Source organism: Fukomys damarensis, unplaced genomic scaffold, assembly GCF_012274545.1.
Source record: "Fukomys damarensis isolate Sample0158 unplaced genomic scaffold, DMR_v1.0_HiC HiC_scaffold_32, whole genome shotgun sequence".
Lineage (NCBI taxonomy): Eukaryota > Metazoa > Chordata > Mammalia > Rodentia > Bathyergidae > Fukomys > Fukomys damarensis.
Window position 1 is genome coordinate 22684059 of NW_022900944.1, and position 6149 is coordinate 22690207.

Sequence of the window (6149 nt, forward strand, 5' to 3'; positions counted from 1 at the left end):
GCTGCTCCGGCGTTTCCATCCGCAAGGAGGATTTAACCATAAGCTGGACGCGGCTTTTTCACCGCCGGTTTAAAAACAAAAACACAAACACTGCCGGAAAGGAAACAGGTGCAAAGGGCAAGCGGAGTCGCCGAGCAGCGGGGGGCGCCCTTCTCGCCCAGGCGGGGGGCTGCGCCCTCCACGCGGCCGCCCGATGGTGTCCCGGACCCTCTCAGCCCCTTCGCCTGGGAATTCCCGCGATGTCATCGTCCAGCTAGCCCTGGCGGACAGGTGCTCGTGTAGATAAGGGCCGCAGGAGGATTCCTCCTGGTTCGCGAAATTCGCTACTTCTGAGTGTTCCCGATACAAACGCAAGAGTTGTTTCCCAGAGGAAATGGGAAGAAAGCATTCTCTATCTCCAAAGTATCGCAGTCGTCAAATTCTGTTTGTCTGCTGGAAGAACCTTTTAGACCTTTTTTTATTATTTATTTACTTATTTGCGGTTCTGGGAATTGAACTCAGGACCTCGCGCTTGCAAGGAAGGCACAGTACCCACTGAGCTAAATCCCCGCCCGCGATCTCCTCACCTGGGAATGTCCGCTCCACTTTAGGGAACTGAAACACCTGGACAGAAGCAGAGGAGACCGCTGGGCTCCACCCCTGACGTGCATCTTGGTTCCTCCACTCCTGGGCCTTGTTACTTAAACTTTTTTCTTAAACTCCATTAATTGCCTACTCTGAAAATACAAACATACTGTTGTATTTACCAACAGGGTAATTGAGAGGATTGATAGATGTGGAGCTTAACACAGTACTGACAATTAAAGAACCCCTCGAGAGCTGCCGAGTGGTAGTATTTCCAGCTGTGAAATATCCTTGCTACTTCAACAGTTACTTAGGGTTAGGGTCAGAGAAGAAAGCCGGATAGATCATCTTTATAAATAATCCATTTAGTGTTATTATACTAGTCTGAGCAAATTCAAGCTTTTGTTATTTTGAGGAGATAGGATTTTTTTTTTTTTAATTTGGTAGTAGTAGAGAACCCACAGCCTCACAAAGCCAGGCAAATGCTAAGCAAGGCATGGAGCTACCTCCCCAGAAACTTTTATTTTGAGACAGAATCTCACTAGTTTGCCCAGGATGGCCTCAAATTTGCAGCCTTCCTGCCTCAGCCTCCTGTATAGCTAGGATTACAGGCATGCACAAAGTAGGTAGGATTTCTATAGAGAACATGAAAGGAACCGGCGCCTGTCAAAGATCACTCCGCACACCGACAGAGCTCCTCAGAGATTTTATTAGAGAGCCTCAGCGACAAGGTGGCCCACTCGGTGGAAAGGGAACAAATAGAGAGAGAGAGAGAGAGAGAGGGAGCGAGAGGGAGCCGGAAAGGGGCTTGGTTATATAGTGGGTGACTGGTGTAGGCGGGTCGGGGATTGTGTCAGCTGCATGGGCAGAGCCACTCGGGCCACTTCTGGTATGACCCGCGACGCGTGAGGTAGGAAGTGGAACTTTAAGGTGAAGAAGGAAGTTATCAGAATGGTGGCAGCCATTTCAAGGCCCTTATCTTACAGAACAGAAAGGAAAGATCATGTCCATCATATTCCTAATCCTCTGCCTGACACACAGTAGGCATTCAGTCATCAGATATTGATGTAATACATCATGGTGTGCACTGGATTTGTAATGGAAAGTAAGACTTAGCCTTTAAGTCATAGCGGACTGCTATTCTGTGACAGCCAACCTGGCTCCATCTGTAAAGCCCAGTGATTCCGGGTGGCCGGCCCCCACTTAGGAGTCCCCTCAGTTAGTGCAGGACAGACCAAACACTGCATCCTGTAGAGTCTGCAACTATGCTACCTTTACTACCTTGTACACAGAAGAGTCCAGCATCTGTGTGATACTCTGTTTTAACTAAACTGTGAAAAACTGCCCCGACCACACTGACTTAGCAAAGTCCTGCTCCTGTGAAGTTCCCCTTGTGCTCCCCCCACTCCCTCAGCCCTCCCCAAATAGAAGAGCCCTTAAAAGGATGCTGCAAACAGCCTTTCCCTTGTCCAGAGGTTTTGGAGGCCTGAGCCCACTTTGGACTGCTGGCTACCACAATAAAGGATTCCACTTAATTCAGAGTGTGGTGCGTCTCTACAGTTCCAACTTGCCTGGCCCTGTAACAATTCAAAGCCTTCCAAGTCTAGCCTGCTCACTCATTTCCCACCCTTTCCTCTTCAATTACATTATTCTACTTTCTATTCTTCCTTTCAATGAACTTTTTTTTTTTTTTTTTGGTGGGTGGGCGGGGTTTGAACTCTAGTCCTTGCGCTTTCGAGGCAGGTGGTGGCACCACTGAGGTAAATCCCCAGCCCCTGTTAATTTTATTCATGCTGTCTAAAATACTATAGTGGGTCTCAGTTGTTCTCTTGGAAGTTCCACTTAAGCTCAGATCTTCCCAGAGGTATGGTGGACCTTGACTTACAAATTCAGTTAATTCCCGAGGGCTGGTTGTAACTCAAGTTGGTCAATTGAAGGCTCTTCTACACAGCCTTCAAAGTTTCTCTCCTGGGCCAAGGATGTAGCTCAGTGGCACAGCACCTACCTGGCAAGTGTGAGGCCCTGAGTTTGATTCCCAGTACGAAAAAGAAAAATGTCTCCTATGTACAGACTGATCTCTGTGTCCATAGAGTGACACTGGCTCAGGTTTTCTCAATTGATCCCCACACAGTAAAGGATGTTGTAATGTTCCTTCCAGAACATTTTTTTGGGGGGGCAGAGTGGGTGGGTACTGGGGATTGAACTCAGGACCTCACATTGCCTGGCAGACTGTGCCACTGAGCTACATCCTAGGGCCAATACAGGGGGAATAGATGTAACTGCCAAACCTGCTAGACATCTGAAACACAAGTTCGTGTTCTCTAAAATTGAAGAATGAATTCTAGGAACAATGGAGGTTAAGAGTAGGAAGAATTTGGGCCTGGGATTTAGCTTAGTGGTTCCACTGCCTGTTTCGCAAGTTCAAGGTCCTCAGTTTGATCCCCAGTACAAAAAAAAATAATAATAATAATTTATTGAGAGAAAGATAGCTTCTGTCTAAGAAAGGCAGAAGGGGGACCAGAAAGTGAGTTTCCCAGGAACCCTGTTTTCCAGGGGGGAAAAAAGCCAGAAGGTGAGGCGGGTTCAAGGTGGGACAAAACTATAGTCAACTAGAAGGATTACAACATGTATTTTTGAAAGAGAATTTTGCTTCTGTAGTTCAAGCTGGACTTGCTATGGGAAATTCCCTTCTTGAAATTTTTCCCTTTGTTCAACATGTCCAAGCCTGTCTTTCCTCACCTGCCTGGACAGGCCCAGCCAACTTCCTCATCTCAGGAATGTCTTTGTCTCTAGAAGTCATTTCACCTGAATGCAAATGAGATATAAATTACCCAGTAAGCATGCTGCCCGTTTTATGTGTGAGCCATTACCATGACTGAGTCCACTTGCTAATGCATATTCAATTCCTGTAACCAATGAATGTATACCAAAGATGCCTCATTTGAAACACCCCCTCCTAGAATGCATATTTTCTTTGTTCAAGAATTGGACGGTGCCAGTCTCCAGCGTACAAATGCAGACTGGTCCATCTGCAATAAATAAAGCTTTACTTTGGCTTTGTCTCCGCGGTCCTGGTGTGTTTTCCATGCTCCCAGTCTAGAAACCTGGAGCCCTATCAATTGAACGGGAGGTTTGCAGTTTCATTTTGACTAAGGCTTTATTGATGAAGTGGGGATCAAATGGGGAAGCAAGTCACGTAGCAGGCATACAAGGAATGAACAAGGATTTTCAGTAGGAGATGGGTCAGGGACCTTTCCTGCAAGGGATGGTTTAACGTCTTAGTCCCCCACCCAGGTGATTGATACCTATCTAGAATATCAAACTGCTAGGGGAAGCACATGGATGTGGTAGTTTCCCTTCTTTTACAACGCTGGCCTTCAGTAAATGTGTCTTGATTGTCTTCCACATTGGCTCCAGGGCTGGCCTTGTCTAGCTGCCTACAAGACATCTGATTAACTTACCTATCTACAATATGATGGGAAAGGGCCGGGGATTTAGCTCAGTGGTTCAGGGACCTGCCTTGCAAGCGCAAGTACCCAAGTTCAATCCCCAGTAACAAAACAAAAAACAAAACAAAACAAAAAAAATGATGGGTAAAAACCAGCCACAGAAGTTACAGTCCAGCAGAGACTGATTAAGGTGTGGGCAGCGTCCCAGCTCAAGTCAGTCCCCGCAGCTTTCTCTGAATATCTAGTTCCAACTGTCTTAGTGTTCACTACCAGTTCAGGACCTTGGTGTGAGGTGTAAGTTTAGTTGTGGGGGAAGAGAAGACCTTTCTCATGTTATCAATGGTATTTATCATCACAGTTTGGAATTAGCATTTTTTCACCAAAGCTATTTGAGGTGACTGACTCTACCATTGAATTGCAGCCACTGAAAGACAACTTATTTACCACTCGTGTCTTGGTCTGTTTGGGCCCCCAGAACGAAATACCTATAAATGGAAGAGGACATAAACAATATAAATGTCCACTGCTCTAGAGTCTGGGAAGTCCAAGGTCAAGGTGCACTTGGTGTCTGGAGAAGTCCCATGTCCTGACTCACAGATGGTGCCCTCTTGTCACGTTCTCCTGTAGTGGAAAAGCTGAGGGGTTCTTAGGCTTCATCTATCAGGTCTTCAATCCTAGGACCGCCCTCACCTCCATGACTGCTACAGGCTGGGGACCTTAATTCGGCCACCCAGCAGTACTGGAAGGTGGGCCTGGGGCGGGGCTTGAGTCCTGGGGGCGGAGCCTTTCTCAAGGGATAGTTTAGCGGTCTCTGGAGATCCGCGCCCTTTTGTTCTTCTCAAGCCCCCTCTTCCCCTTCATTTTTCCACCACGAGTGGAAGTAGCATGTGGCCCTCACTGGATGTGGCTATCTGTTCTTGGATTTTGTAGCCTCCAGAAACATGAGCTAAAATAACCTCCGTTCTTTCTAAATCACCCACCTCAGGCATTCTGGGTTTTTAAAAAAGTTTTCCCTTTGTTTGTTTGTTTGTTTGTTTGTTAATCTTTTGGTACCGGGGATGGAACTCAGGACCTTGCGCTGGCGAGGCAGGCGGTAGAACCACTGACTTCAATCCCCAGCCCTAGGCATTCTGTTATAGCAACAGAAAATGGACTGAGGCAATGACCCAATCACCTGCAAAGGCCCTACCTCCGAATACCACTGCCTTGGGGATTTAGACATGTGAATCTGGGAGGACACAAACATTCAGACCACAGCCTATGGTAATTTGCAAGGAGCACTACAGATGTGGGTTAATTCACGTACAGTCTCTGAGGACACCAAAAACAAAACCATCCCGGGGACCCAACTTCCGGGTTTGTCCTTGGAGTAACTGGACTTTGCCCTCTGTGTTGCTGACAGTGTACAGAGCAGGACAGGGACAGGCAGACACCCAAGGGACTAAAACAAACCCTGAACGCACAAGCATCACCATGAATCATCTCACTGCAGGAAGTAAACGTAGCGTGACAACTGTCCAGGCTTGGTCAAAGTGAAAAAGGGCATTTCAGACACTGCCGGGACAAAGGAACCTAGATAAACGTGCTGCTATCTGAGCGAATCCTTTGATGTATGTTCACTTTCCTTTAAAACACATGATAATTATAGTGACTTAAACCTGAATAGTCAGCCTAATAGATGTTTGCTGGTTTGGGACAACTAATTAAAATATTTTAGCCAGGGATTTAGCTCAGCGGGTCTGCCACCTGCCTCACAAGCGCAAGGACCTGAGTTCAATTTCTGGTACCAAAAAATTTTTTTTAAAAAAATCTCTCCACTTCAGATATGTACACAATTCAAAGTGATGGTTCCACTTTGTTTGGTCAGAATTTATAGAATAGAGGTAAGAAATTGGGAGTTAGGCACCAGAGTGCCAGGATTTAAATTCTAGCCTTACAATTTGCTAGCTGAATATCCTGGGGAAGTTATCTAATGTCTCTGTGCCTTCTGTACAAATTTGCCCTCTGTACAAATGAGAACAATAACAGCACTTTTTTTTTTTTTTTGGTGCTGAAGATTGAGCCCAGGCCTTTGTACCTAGTTATATCCCCAGCCACCCCACCACACACACACATTTTTTTTTTTTTTAGAAAAAA